Source organism: Oncorhynchus masou, unplaced genomic scaffold, assembly GCF_036934945.1.
Source record: "Oncorhynchus masou masou isolate Uvic2021 unplaced genomic scaffold, UVic_Omas_1.1 unplaced_scaffold_1474, whole genome shotgun sequence".
NCBI classification, from domain to species: Eukaryota; Metazoa; Chordata; class Actinopteri; order Salmoniformes; family Salmonidae; genus Oncorhynchus; species Oncorhynchus masou.
In genome coordinates this window covers 83,478-99,547 of record NW_027004734.1, presented here as the reverse complement: position 1 = coordinate 99,547, position 16,070 = coordinate 83,478, and the positions used below count along the sequence as shown (strand labels likewise).

The following is a 16,070-nucleotide window of genomic DNA, read 5'->3' as shown; positions in this document are numbered from 1 at the left end:
GTGTGTGTTTTTGGTGTATTGTGTGTTTTATTGGTGTATTGTGTGTTTTATTCGTTTATTATTGGTGTATTGTGTGTGTTATTGGTGTACTGTGTGTATTATTGGTGTATTGTGTGTGTTATTGGTGTATTGTGTGTGTTATTGGTGTTATTGGTGTACTGTGTGCATTATTGGTGTATTGTATGTTATTGGTGTATAGTGTGTATTATTCGTGTATTGTGTGTGTTATTGGTGTACTGTGTGTATTATTGGTGTATTGTGTGTTATTGGTGTATTGTGTGTGTTATTGGTGTTTTGTGTGTGTTATTGGTGTATTGTGTGTGTTATTGGTGTATTGTGTGCTAAATTATGTGTTATTCATGCTAATGTTTTATCTTTGTGTCCATTCTGTGGTCCTCCTCAGACACCTGTTTGCCATAGCAAACGTCTCCTACACCAAAATGATGGATGCCAAACAGAACCAGGTTATTATAATCAGGTGACTACACAACACGGCTGCTCCCTCCTGATACGCTCTAGCCCAGCGTTTCCTAAACTTGGTCCTGGGGACCCAGATGGGAAGACACCTGCTGTCTGGGCCACTCTAGCTGTGTTCTGACGGACCCCCTGTCTGGGACACTCTAGCTGTGTTCTGAAGGACCCCCCTTCTGTCGTGGACACTCTCGCTGTGTTCTGAAGGACCCCCCCCCCTGTCTGGGACTCTCTCGCTGTGTTCTGACGGACCCCCCCTGTCTGGGACACTCTAGCTGTGTTCTGAAGGACCCCCCTGTCTGGGACTCTCTCGCTGTGTTCTGAAGGACCCCCCCTGTCTGGGACTCTCTCGCTGTGTTCTGAAGGACCCCCCCCCCTGTCTGGGACACTCTAGCTGTGTTCTGACGGACCCCCCTGTTTGGGACACTCTAGCTGTGTTCTGACGGACCCCCCCTGTCTGGGACACGCTAGCTGTGTTCTGACGGAGACATCTGTAAGGAAAGACCAGCCATGTCGGTGCCGGTATCATATCACGTCTCAGAGGGAGTGTGAAGTTGGCCCAGTGAGCACATTCCAGCGTTAAGTTTCAGCTCTCCGTCTCTGGTTAACTGAAAACCTCCCCGTTACCGTCACCCTACACCGAGCACACAGGTCCACTCTGGACTGGATCATAATGATGGTGTTTAGTGGTAAGCTGTTGGCAGGGGTGGTAAGGAAAGGCTTGTTGTTTTTTGACCTTCATTTTGACAGGGAAGTCATTCTGAGACCAGGGTATCTTTTCCAGATGAGCCCTGCAGAAACACATCCAACACATACCAAATAAAATGAAACAGACAGGTTTATCTGAACGACCCAGGTGGACCAGAACATCTCAGACAGCTCTGTAACTTGTTCCCCATAAAGGGCCCCAAAACAGTAAAATTAGCTTTACCCAACTCTGTGGAGACCGAAGGGGCCTCCAGTGTTATCTAAGCTTGAGACCAGGGTTGGTCATTTGGAAGTCTAAATTGAATTAACGATGATAGATACATAGGAAGTTTCTGCCTGAATGATTTGTAAATAAACACAAGAGAATGCTGCTCTTTCCTTACATACAAAAAGGCCCAACCCACTTTTTAATACAAAACACAATGGTGAGTTCTAGAACCATCACCGGTAATAAACCTCAGGGAACAATGGTGAGTTCTAGAACCATCACCAGTAATAAACCTAAGGGAACAATGGTGAGTTCTAGAACCATTTCCGGTAATAAATCTAAGGGAACAATGGTGAGTTCTAGAACCATCACCAGTAATAAACCTAAAGGAACAATGGTGAGTTCTAGAGCCATCACCGGTAATAAATCTAAGGGAACAATGATGAGTTCTGGAACCATCACCAGTAATGAACCTCAGGGCCCAATGGTGAGTTCTGGAACCATCACCAGTAATGAACCTCAGGGCCCAATGGTGAGTTCTAGAACCATCACCGGCAATAAACCTAAGGGAACAATGATGAGTTCTAGAACAATCACCGGCAATAAACCTAAGGGCCCAATGGTGAGTTCTAGAACCATCACCGGTAATAAACCTAAGGGCCCAATGGTGAGTTATAGAACCATCACCGGCAATAAACCTAAGGGCCCAATGGTGAGTTATAGAACCATCACCGGCAATAAACCTAAGGGCCCAATGGTGAGTTCTAGAACCATCACCGGTAATAAACCTAAGGGAACAATGGTGAGTTCTAGAACCATCACCGGTAATAAACCTAAGGGAACAATGGTGAGTTCTAGAACCATCACCGGCAATAAACCTAAGGGCACAGTGGAAAACAGCATCTAGGGGTTTAAGTATAGTGCTGCGTGCATATAGATAATATCCCCAGAATCTAAAATAGACATAAAAGTGTCCTGGACAATTTCCTTCCTATTAACAAAAGTCAGACATGCTTTGTTTCTGTAAAAGAAACCAACCTTGACCAACTTCTTCACTGAAAAAAAGCATGTGTCTTGTTTTGTTTGTACTGAGCACTTCAGATCCAGTAGAGACCTGTGTGTTGCTGGGGTTTTAGTGTTTAAATTGACATTAAGTTCTGTGTGTGTTTCAGTGGGGAGAGTGGATCAGGGAAGACTGAGGCCACTAAACTGCTGCTGCGTTACCTAGCAGCAATACACCACAAACACAACATTACACAACAGGTAAACACACACACTCACACACACTCTCACACACACTTCTGTATCCTAACCTTGTCTTCCTGTGTATGACTCCCTGTGTCTCTGTGCTGCTCAGATTAAGGTAGCTGGTTTCTGCATGCCTCTGTCTGTCAGTGTTCAGTAAAGCTTGGTTTGTGTCCCAATTACCATACTATCATTCCAGTCTATTACCATAATATCATTCCATTCTATTACCATACTATCATTCCATTCTATTACCATACTATCATTCCATTCCATTACCATACTATCATTCCATTCTATTACCATAATATCATTCCATTCTATTACCATACTATCATTCCATTCTATTACCATACTGCCATTCCATTCTATTACCATACTGCCATTCCATTCTATTACCATACTGCCATTCCATTCTATTACCATACTGCCATTCCATTCTATTACCATACTATCATTCCATTCTATTACCATACTATCATTCCATTCTATTACCATACTATCATTCCATTCTATTACCATACTATCATTCCATTCCATTCTATTAGCATACTATCATTCCATTCTATTACCATACTATCATTCCATTCTATTACCATTGTGACTGTGTCGCTGTTGTGACTGTTCTGATTGTCTCTGCGCTGTGCTGTTGTGACTGTTCTGACTGTGTCTCTGTTTACTGTTGTGACTGTTCTGATTGTCTCTGCGCTGTGCTGTTGTGACTGTTCTGACTGTGTCTCCGTTTACTGTTGTGACTGTCTCTGCGCTGTGCTGTTCTGACTGTCTCTGCAGAGTAGCTAGCTGTCTGCATGTTCTACCTGCTGTGTTCTGAAGAGTAGCTAGCTGTCTGCATGTTCTACCTGCTGTGTTCTGAAGAGTAGCTAGCTGTCTGCATGTTCTACCTGCTGTGTTCTGAAGAGTAGCTAGCTGTCTGCATGTTCTACCTGCTGTGTTCTGAAGAGTAGCTAGCTGTCTGCATGTTCTACCTGCTGTGTTCTGTAGAGTAGCTAGCTCCACTGTCTACATGTTCTACCTGCTGTGTTCTGTAGAGTAGCTAGCTGTCTGCATGTTCTACCTGCAATGTTCTGTAGAGTAGCTAGCTCCACTGTCTACATGTTCTACCTGCTGTGTTCTGTAGAGTAGCTAGCTGTCTGCATGTTCTACCTGCTGTGTTCTGAAGAGTAGCTAGCTGTCTACATGTTCTACCTGTTGTGTTCTGTAGAGTAGCTAGCTGTCTACATGTTCTACCTGTTGTGTTCTGTAGAGTAGCTAGCTGTCTGCATGTTCTACCTGCTGTGTTCTGTAGAGTAGCTAGCTCCACTATCTGCATGTTCTACCTGCTGTGTTCTGTAGAGTAGCTAGCTACACTGTCTGCATGTTCTACCTGCTGTGTTCTGTAGAGTAGCTAGCTGTCTACATGTTCTACCTGTTGTGTTCTGTAGAGTAGCTAGCTGTCTGCATGTTCTACCTGCTGTGTTCTGTAGAGTAGCTAGCTCCACTATCTGCATGTTCTACCTGCTGTGTTCTGTAGAGTAGCTAGCTACACTGTCTGCATGTTCTACCTGCTGTGTTCTGAAGAGTAGCTAGCTGTCTGCGTGTTCTACCTGCTGTGTTCTGTAGAGTAGCTAGCTACACTGTCTGCATGTTCTACCTGCTGTGTTCTGTAGAGTAGCTAGCTGTCTACATGTTCTACCTGCTGTGTTCTGAAGACTAGCTAGCTGTCTACATGTTCTACCTGTTGTGTTCTGTAGAGTAGCTAGCTACACTGTCTGCATGTTCTACCTGCTGTGTTCTGTAGAGTCGCTAGCTGTCTACATGTTCTACCTGCTGTGTTCTGAAGAGTAGCTAGCTGTCTACATGTTCTACCTGTTGTGTTCTGTAGAGTAGCTAGCTGTCTACATGTTCTACCTGCTGTGTTCTGTAGAGTAGCTAGCTACACTGGACTTGTTCTACATGATGATATTTTCATTCTGATGTTTTATCTCTGAATACGCTGCCAGATTCTTGAGGCAGCTCCTCTTCTAGAATCCTTTGGAAATGCCAAAACAGTTCGCAACGACAACTCCAGTCGCTTCGGGAAATACGTGGAGATCTATCTGGAGGAGTGAGTATGATCTGGTATATATAGATCTATCTGGAACAGTGAGTATGATCTGGTATGTATAGATCTATCTGGAACAGTGAGTATGATCTGGTATGTATAGATCTATCTGGAACAGTGAGCATGATCTGGTATACATAGATCTATCTGGAACAGTGAGTATGATCAATAACTCTATACTCTGGTCTATAACCTCTATCTATAACCTCTATACTCTGGTCTATAACCTCTATCTATAACCTCTATACTCTGGTCTATAACCTCTATCTATAAGCTCTATCCTCTGGTCAACATCCTCTATCCTCTGGTCTATAACCTCTATCCTCTGGTCTATAACCTCTATCCTCTGGTCTATAACCTCTATCCTCTGGTCTATAACCTCTATCCTCTGGTCTATAACCTCTATTTATAACCTCTATCCTCTGGTCTATAACCTCTATCCTCTGGTCTATAACTCTATCTATAACCTCTATCCTCTGGTCTATAATCTCTATCCTCAGGTCTATAACCTCTATCCTCTATCTATAACCTCTATCTATAACCTCTATCCTCTGGTCTATAACCTCTATCCTCTGGTCTATAACCTCTATCCTCTATCTATAACCTCTATCTATAACCTCTATCCTCTGGTCTATAACCTCTATCCTCTGGTCTATAACCTCTATCCTCTGGTCTATAACCTCTATCCTCTGGTCTATATCCTCTATCCTCTGGTCTATAAACTCTATCCTCTGGTCTATAACCTCCATCCTCTGGTCTATAACCTCTATCTATAACCTCTATTCTCTATCTATAACCTCTATCTATAACCTCTATCCTCTGGTCTATAACCTCTATCCTCTGGTCTATAACCTCCATCCTCTGGTCTATAACCTCCATCCTCTGGTCTATAACCTCTATCTATAACCTCTATCCTCTATCTATAACCTCTATCTATAACCTCTATCCTCTGGTCTATAACTCTATCTATAAACTCTATCCTCTGGTCTATAACCTCCATCCTCTGGTCTATAACCTATCTATAAACTCTATCCTCTGGTCTATAACCTCTATCCTCTGGTCTATAACCTCCATCCTCTGGTCTATAACCTCTATCCTCTGGTCTATAACCTCCATCCTCTGGTCTATAACCTCTATGCTCTGGTCTATAATCTCTATCTATAACCTCTATCCTCTATCTATAACCTCTATCCTCTGGTCTATAACCTCTATCCTCTGGTCTATAACTCTATCTATAACCTCTATCCTCTGGTCTATAATCTCTATCCTCTGGTCTATCCTCTATCTATAACCTCTATCCTCTATCTATAACCTCTATCCTCTGGTCTATAACTTCTATCCTCTGGTCTATAACCTCTATCCTCTGGTCTATAACCTCTATCCTCTATCTATAACCTCTATCCTCTGGTCTATAACCTCTATGCTCTGGTCTATAACCTCTATCCTCTGGTCTATAACCTCTATCCTCTATCTATAACCTCTATCCTCTGGTCTATAACCTCTATGCTCTGGTCTATAACCTCTATCTTCTGGTCTATAACCTCTATCTATAACCTATTTCCTCTTGTCTGTTATCTCTATTCTCTGGTCTATAACCTCTATCCTCTGGTCTATAACCTCTATCCTCTGGTCTATAACCTCTATCCTCTGGCCTATAACCTCTATGCTCTGGTCTATAATCTCTATCTATAACCTCTATCCTCTATCTATAACCTCTATCCTCTGGTCTATAACCTCTATGCTCTGGTCTATAACCTCATTCTATAACCTCTATCGTCTGGTCTATAACCTCTATCCTCTGGTCTATAACCTCTATCTATAACCTCTATCCTCTGGTCTATAACCTCTATCGTCTGGTCTGTAACATCTATCCTCTGGTCTATAACCTCTATCCTCTGGTCTATAACCTCTATCCTCTATCTATAACCTCTATCTATAACCTCTATCCTCTGGTCTATAACCTCTATTCTCTGGTCTATAAGCTCTATCTTGAACCTCTATCTTCTGGTCTATAACCTCTATCCTCTGGTCTATAACCTCTATCTATAACCTCCATCCTCTGGTCTATTACCTCTATCTATAACATCTATCGTCTGGTCTATAACCTCTATCCTCTATCTATAACCTCTATCCTCTGGTCTATAACCTCTATCCTCTATCTATATCCTCTATCCTCTGGTCTATAACCTCTATCCTCTGGTCTATAACCTCTATCCTCTGGTCTATAACCTCTATCCTCTGGTCTATAACCTCTATCTATAACCTATTTCCTCTTGTCTGTTATCTCTATTCTCTGGTCTATAACCTCTATCCTCTGGTCTATAACCTCTATCCTCTGGTCTATAACCTCTATCCTCTGGCCTATAACCTCTATGCTCTGGTCTATAATCTCTATCTATAAACTCTATCCTCTGGTCTATAACCTCTATGCTCTGGTCTATAATCTCTATCTATAACCTCTATCCTCTATCTATAACCTCTATCCTCTGGTCTATAACCTCTATGCTCTGGTCTATAACCTCATTCTATAACCTCTATCGTCTGGTCTATAACCTCTATCCTCTGGTCTATAACCTCTATCTATAACCTCTATCCTCTGGTCTATAACCTCTATCGTCTGGTCTGTAACATCTATCCTCTGGTCTATAATCTCTATCCTCTGGTCTATAACCTCTATCCTCTATCTATAACCTCTATCTATAACCTCTATCCTCTGGTCTATAACCTATATTCTCTGGTCTATAAGCTCTATCTTGAACCTCTATCTTCTGGTCTATAACCTCTATCCTCTGGTCTATAACCTCTATCTATAACCTCCATCCTCTGGTCTATTACCTCTATCTATAACATCTATCGTCTGGTCTATAACCTCTATCCTCTATCTATAACCTCTATCCTCTGGTCTATAACCTCTATCCTCTATCTATATCCTCTATCCTCTGGTCTATAACCTCTATCCTCTGGTCTATAACCTCTATCCTCTGGTCTATAACCTCTATCCTCTGGTCTATAACCTCTATCTATAACCTATTTCCTCTTGTCTGTTATCTCTATTCTCTGGTCTATAACCTCTATCCTCTGGTCTATAACCTCTATCCTCTGGTCTATAACCTCTATCTATAACCTATTTCCTCTTGTCTGTTATCTCTATTCTCTGGTCTATAACCTCTATCGTCTGGTCTATAACCTCTATCCTCTATCTATAACCTCTATCCTCTGGTCTATAACCTCTATCCTCTGGTCTATAACCTCTATCCTCTGGTCTATAACCTCTATCCTCTGGTCTATAACCTCTATCCTCTGGTCTATAACTCTATCTATAACCTCTATCCTCTGGTCTATAATCTCTATCCTCAGGTCTATAACCTCTATCCTCTATCTATAACCTCTATCTATAACCCCTATCCTCTGGTCTATAACCTCTATCCTCTGGTCTATAACCTCTATCCTCTATCTATAACCTCTATCTATAACCTCTATCCTCTGGTCTATAACCTCTATCCTCTGGTCTATAACCTCTATCCTCTGGTCTATAACCTCTATCCTCTGGTCTATATCCTCTATCCTCTGGTCTATAAACTCTATCCTCTGGTCTATAACCTCCATCCTCTGGTCTATAACCTCTATCTATAACCTCTATCCTCTATCTATAACCTCTATCTATAACCTCTATCCTCTGGTCTATAACCTCTATCCTCTGGTCTATAACCTCCATCCTCTGGTCTATAACCTCCATCCTCTGGTCTATAACCTCTATCTATAACCTCTATCCTCTATCTATAACCTCTATCTATAACCTCTATCCTCTGGTCTATAACTCTATCTATAACCTCTATCCTCTGGTCTATTACCTCTATCTATAACATCTATCGTCTGGTCTATAACCTCTATCCTCTATCTATAACCTCTATCCTCTGGTCTATAACCTCTATCCTCTATCTATATCCTCTATCCTCTGGTCTATAACCTCTATCCTCTGGTCTATAACCTCTATCCTCTGGTCTATAACCTCTATCCTCTGGTCTATAACCTCTATCTATAACCTCTATCCTCTGGTCTATAACCTCTATCCTCTGGTCTATAACCTCTATCCTCTGGTCTATATCCTCTATCCTCTGGTCTATAACCTCTATCCTCTGGTCTATAACCTCTATTTATATCCTCTATCCTCTGGTCTATAACCTCTATGCTCTGGTCTATAACCTCTATCCTCTGGTCTATATCCTCTATCCTCTGGTCTATAACCTCTATCTATAACCTCTATCCTCTGGTCTATAAACTCTATCCTCTGGTCTATAACCTCCATCCTCTGGTCTATAACCTCTATCTATAACCTCTATCCTCTATCTATAACCTCTATCTATAACCTCTATCCTCTGGTCTATAACTCTATCTATAACCTCTATCCTCTGGTCTATAATCTCTATCCTCTGGTCTATAACCTACTATCTATAACCTCTATTCTCTGGTCTATAACCTCTATCTATAACCTCTATCTATAACCTCTATCCTATGGTATATAACCTCTATCTATAACCTCTATCCCCTGGCCTATAACCTCTATTTATAACCTCTATCCTCACGTCTATAAACTCTATCCTCTGGTCTATACCCTCTATCTATAACCTCTATCCTCTGGTCTATAATCTCTACCCTCTGGTCTATAACCTCTATCTATAACCTCTATCTTCTGGTCTATTACCTCTATCCTCTGGTCTATTACCTCTATCCTCTGGTCTATAACCTATATCCTCTGGTCTATAACCTATATCCTCTGGTCTATAACCTCTATCCTCTGGTCTATAACCTCTATCTATAACCTATATCCTCTATCTATTATCTCTATCCTCTATCTATAACCTCTATCTATAAGCTGTATCTACAACCTCTATCTATAACCTCTATCCTCTATCTATAACCTCTATCCTCTATCTATAACCTCTATCCTCTGTCTATAACCTCTATCTGCAACCTCTATCTATAACCTCTATCCTCTATCTATAACTCCTCCTTACTTCCGGCGCCGACAGAGATGGCCGCCTCGCTTCGCGTTCCTAGGAAACTATGCAGTTTTTTGTTTTTTTTACATGTTATTTCTTACATTAGTACCCCAGGTCATCTTAGGTTTCATTACATACAGTCGAGAAGAACTACTGTATATAAGATCAGCGTCAACTCACCATCAGTACGACCAAGAATATGTTTTTCGCGACGCAGATCCTGTGTTCTGCCTTACAAACAGGACAACGGAATGGATCGCATGCAGCGACCCAAAAAAACGACTCAGAAAAAGGGAAACGAGGCGGTCTTCTGGTCAGACTACGGAGACGGGCACATCGTGCCCCACTTCCTAGCATTCTTCTTGCCAATGTCCAGTCTCTTGACAACAAGGTTGATGAAATCCGAGCAAGGGTAGCATTCCAGAGGGACATCAGAGACTGTAACGTTCTGTGCTTCACGGAAACATGGCTCACTGGAGAGACGCTATCCGAAGCGGTGCAGCCAACGGGTTTCTCCACGCATCGCGCCGACAGAAACAAACACCTTTCTGGTAAAGAAGAGGGGTGGGGGTGTATGCCTTATGGCTAACGAGGCATGGTGCGATGAAAGAAACATACAGGAACTCAAATCCTTCTGTTCACCTGATTTAGAATTCCTCACAATCAAATGTAGACCGCATTATCTACCAAGAGAATTCTCTTCGATTATAATCACAGCCGTATATATCCCCCCCCAAGCAGACACATCGATGGCTCTGAACGAACTTTATTTAACTCTTTGCAAACTGGAAACCATTTATCCGGAGGCTGCATTCATTGTTGCTGGAGATTTTAACAAGGCTAATCTGAAAACAAGACTCCCTAAATTTTATCAGCATATCGATTGCGCAACCAGGGGTGGAAAAACCTTGGATCACTGTTACTCTAACTTCCGTGACGCATATAAGGCCCTGCCCCGCCCCCCTTTCGGAAAAGCTGACCATGACTCCATTTTGCTGATACCTGCCTACAGACAAAAATTTAAAAAAGAAGCTCCCACGCTGAGGTCTGTCCAACGCTGGTCCGACCAAGCTGACTCTACACTCCAAGACTGCTTCCATCATGTGGACTGGGACATGTTTCGTATTGCGTCAGATAACAACATTGACGAATACGCTGATTCGGTGTGTGAGTTCATTAGAACGTGCGTTGAAGATGTCGTTCCCATAGCAACGATTAAAACATTCCCTAACCAGAAACCGTGGATTGATGGCAGCATTCGCGTGAAACTGAAAGCGTGAACCACTGCTTTCAATCAGGGCAAGGTGTCTGGTAACATGTCTGAATACAAACAGTGCAGCTATTCCCTCCGTAAGGCTATCAAACAAGCTAAGCGTCAGTACAGAGACAAAGTAGAATCTCAATTCAACGGCTCAGACACAAGAGGCATGTGGCAGGGTCTACAGTCAATCACGGACTACAGGAAGAAATCCAGCCCAGTCACGGACCAGGATGTCTTGCTCCCAGGCAGACTAAATAACTTTTTTGCCCGCTTTGAGGACAATACAGTGTCACTGACACGGCCTGCAACGGAAACATGCGGTCTCTCCTTCACTGCAGCCGAGGTGAGTAAAACATTTAAACGTGTTAACTCTCGCAAGGCTGCAGGCCCAGACGGCATCCCCAGCCGCGCCCTCAGAGCATGCGCAGACCAGCTGGCTGGTGTGTTTACGGACATATTCAATCAATCCCTATACCAGTCTGCTGTTCCCACATGCTTCAAGAGGGCCACCATTGTTCCTGTTCCCAAGAAAGCTAAGGTAACTGAGCTAAACGACTACCGCCCCGTAGCACTCACTTCCGTCATCATGAAGTGCTTTGAGAGACTAGTCAAGGACCATATCACCTCCACCCTACCTGACACCCTAGACCCACTCCAATTTGCTTACCGCCCAAATAGGTCCACAGACGATGCAATCTCAACCACACTGCACACTGCCCTAACCCATCTGGACAAGAGGAATACCTATGTGAGAATGCTGTTCATCGATTACAGCTCGGCATTCAACACCATAGTACCCTCCAAGCTCGTCATCAAGCTCGAGACCCTGGGTCTCGACCCCGCCCTGTGCAACTGGGTACTGTACTTCCTGACGGGCCGCCCCCAGGTGGTGAGGGTAGGTAACAACATCTCCTCCCCGCTGATCCTCAACACTGGGGCCCCACAAGGGTGCGTTCTGAGCCCTCTCCTGTACTCCCTGTTCACCCACGACTGCGTGGTCACGCACGCCTCCAACTCAATCATCAAGTTTGCGGACGACACACCAGTGGTAGGCTTGATTACCAACAACGACGAGACGGCCTACAGGGAGGAGGTGAGGGCCCTTGGAGTGTGGTGTCAGGAAAATAACCTCACACTCAACGTCAACAAAACTAAGGAGATGATTGTGGACTTCAGGAAACAGCAGAGGGAACACCCCCCTATCCACATCGATGGAACAGTAGTGGAGAGAGTAGCAAGTTTTAAGTTCCTCGGCATACACATCACAGACAAACTGAATTGGTCCACTCACACAGACAGCATCGTGAAGAAGGCGCAGCAGCGCCTCTTCAACCTCAGGAGGCTGAAGAAATTCGGCTTGTCACCAAAAGCACTCACAAACTTCTACAGATGCACAATCGAGAGCATCCTGGCGGGCTGTATCACCGCCTGGTACGGCAACTGCTCCGCCCTCAACCGTAAGGCTCTCCAGAGGGTAGTGAGGTCTGCACAACGCATCACCGGGGGCAAACTACCTGCCCTCCAGGACACCTACACCACCCGTTGTTACAGGAAGGCCATAACGATCATCAAGGACACCAACCACCCAAGCCACTGCGTGTTCACCCCGCTATCATCCAGGAGGCGAGGTCAGTACAGGTGCATCAAAGCTGGGACCGAGAGACTGAAAAACAGCTTCTATCTCAAGGCCATCAGACTGTTAAACAGCCACCACTAACATTGAGTGGCTGCTGCCTACACACTGACACTGACTCAACTCCAGCCACTTTAATAATGGGAATTGATGGGAAATGATGTAAATATATCACTAGCCACTTTAAACAATGCTACCTTATATAATGTTACTTACCCTAAATTATTCTTCTCATATGCATACGTATATACTGTACTCTATATCATCGACTGCATCCTTATGTAATACATGTATCACTAGCCACTTTAACTATGCCACTTTGTTTACATACTCATCTCATATGTATATACTGTACTCTATATCATCGACTGCATCCTTATGTAATACATGTATCACTAGCCACTTTAACTATGCCACTTTGTTTACATACTCATCTCATATGTATATACTGTACTCGATACCATCTACTGTATCTTGCCTATGCTGCTCTGTACCATCACTCATTCATATATCCTTATGAACATATTCTTTATCCCCTTACACTGTGTATAAGACAGTAGTTTAGAAATTGTTAGTTAGATTACTTGTTGGTTATTACTGCATTGTCGGAACTAGAAGCACAAGCATTTCGCTACACTCGCATTAACATCTGCTAACCATGTGTATGTGACAAATAAAATTTGATTTGATTCTATCCTCTGGTCTATAACCTCTATCTATAACCTCTATCCTCTATATATAACCTCAATCTACAACCTCTATCCTCTGGTGTGTGTGTGTGTGTGTGTGTGTGTGTCTAGGGGTGTGATCAGCGGTGCCATAACCTCTCAGTATCTGATGGAAAAGTCCCGTATAGTCTTCCAGGTGAGATACACACACCACACCACACACACACACACCACACCACACCCCACAGTCACATGGACACATGTGTCTTTGAATAGGTGCTAAATGACTGAGATGTTTCTACAGGCCAGAGATGAGAGGAACTATCATATCTTCTATGAGATGCTGTCAGGTCTCCCCCCCCAGCAGAGGCAGGCCTTCTACCTGCAGGAGGCTGAGACCTACTATTACCTGAACCAGGTAGACACACACACACACACACACACACACACACACACACACACACACACACACACACACACACACACACACACTACACACACACACACAGCTGATGGCGATGTTCATGTGTGTCCAGGGAGGGGATTGTGGGATAGCAGGAAAGAGTGACAGGGAGGACTTCCTCCGTCTGCTGGCTGCTATGGAGATCCTTCACTTCACCCCTGACGACCAGGCGTCCATCTTTAGAGTCCTGTCTTCTATTCTACACCTGGGGAACGTCTACTTCCAAAGATATGAGGTATGACTGTCTAACCAGAACCTTAAAGGGATAGTCTGGAGAATGTCTACTTCCAAAGATATGAGGTATGGTAGTCTAACCCAAACCTTAAAGGGATAGTCTGGGGAATGTCTACTACCAAAGATATGAGGTATGACTGTCTAACCCCAACCTTAAAGGGATAGTCTGGAGAATGTCTACTTCCAAAGATATGAGGTATGGTAGTCTAACCCAAACCTTAAAGGGATAGTCTGGAGAATGTCTACTACCAAAGATATGAGGTATGACTGTCTAACCCGAACCTTAAAGGGATAGTCTGGAGAATGTCTACTTCCAAAGATATGAGGTATGGTAGTCTAACCCAAACCTTAAAGGGATAGTCTGGGGAATGTCTACTTCCAAAGATATGAGGTATGACTGTCTAACCCGAACCTTAAAGGTATAGTCTGGAGAATGTCTACTACCAAAGATATGAGGTATGGTAGTCTAACCCGAACCTTAAAGGTATAGTCTGGAGAATGTCTACTACCAAAGATATGAGGTATGGTAGTCTAACCCGAACCTTAAAGGGATAGTCTGGGGAATGTCTACTTCCAAAGATATGAGGTATGACTGTCTAACCCGAACCTTAAAGGGATAGTCTGGAGAATGTCTACTTCCAAAGATATGAGGTATGACTGTCTAACCCGAACCTTAAAGGGATAGTCTGGAGAATGTCTACTACCAAAGATATGAGGTATGACTGTCTAACCCGAACCTTAAAGGGATAGTCTGGGGAATGTCTACTACCAAAGATATGAGGTATGGTAGTCTAACCCGAACCTTAAAGGGATAGTCTGGAGAATGTCTACTACCAAAGATATGAGGTATGACTGTCTAACCCGAACCTTAAAGGGATAGTCTGGGGAATGTCTACTTCCAAAGATATGAGGTATGACTGTCTAACCCGAACCTTAAAGGGATAGTCTGGGGAATGTCTACTTCCAATGATATGAGGTATGACTGTCTAACCAGAACCTTAAAGGGATAGTCTGGGGAATGTCTACTTCCAAAGATATGAGGTATGACTGTCTAACCAGAACCTTAAAGGGATAGTCTGGGGAATGTCTACTTCCAAAGATATGAGGTATGACTGTCTAACCCGAACCTTAAAGGGATAGTCTGGAGAATGTCTACTTCCAAAGATATGAGGTATGACTGTCTAACCCGAACCTTAAAGGGATAGTCTGGAGAATGTCTACTTCCAAAGATATGAGGTATGACTGTCTAACCCAAACCTTAAAGGGATAGTCTGGGGAATGTCTACTTCCAAAGATATGAGGTATGACTGTCTAACCCCAACCTTAAAGGGATAGTCTGGAGAATGTCTACTTCCAAAGATATGAGGTATGACTGTCTAACCCGAACCTTAAAGGGATAGTCTGGGGAATGTCTACTACCAAAGATATGAGGTATGGCTGTCTAACCCGAACCTTAAAGGGATAGTCTGGAGAATGTCTACTCCCAAAGATATGAGGTATGACTGTCTAACCCCAACCTTAAAGGGATAGTCTGGAGAATGTCTACTTCCAAAGATATGAGGTATGACTGTCTAACCCCAACCTTAAAGGGATAGTCTGGAGAATGTCTACTTCCAAAAATATGAGGTATGACTGTCTAACCCCAACCTTAAAGGGATAGTCTGGAGAATGTCTACTTCCAAAGATATGAGGTATGACTGTCTAACCCCAACCTTAAAGGGATAGTCTGGAGAATGTCTACTTCCAAAGATATGAGGTATGACTGTCTAACCCCAACCTTAAAGGGATAGTCTGGAGAATGTCTACTTCCAAAAATATGAGGTATGACTGTCTAACCCCAACCTTAAAGGGATAGTCTGGGGAATGTCTACTTCCAAAGATATGAGGTATGGTAGTCTAACCCGAACCTTAAAGGGATAGTCTGGGGAATGTCTACTACCAAAGATATGAGGTATGACTGTCTAACCCGAACCTTAAAGGGATAGTCTGGAGAATGTCTACTTCCAAAGATATGAGGTATGACTGTCTAACCCGAACCTTAAAGGGATAGTCTGGAGAATGTCTACTTCCAAAGATAT

The 16,070-nt window shown here is 43.2% G+C and overlaps 1 pseudogene; it reads left to right on the top strand.

The window, feature by feature from the left end:
- The window catches only part of LOC135530979 (unconventional myosin-XV-like), a 135,852-nt pseudogene that overhangs the window by 36,326 nt on the left and 83,456 nt on the right, over window positions 1-16,070 (top strand).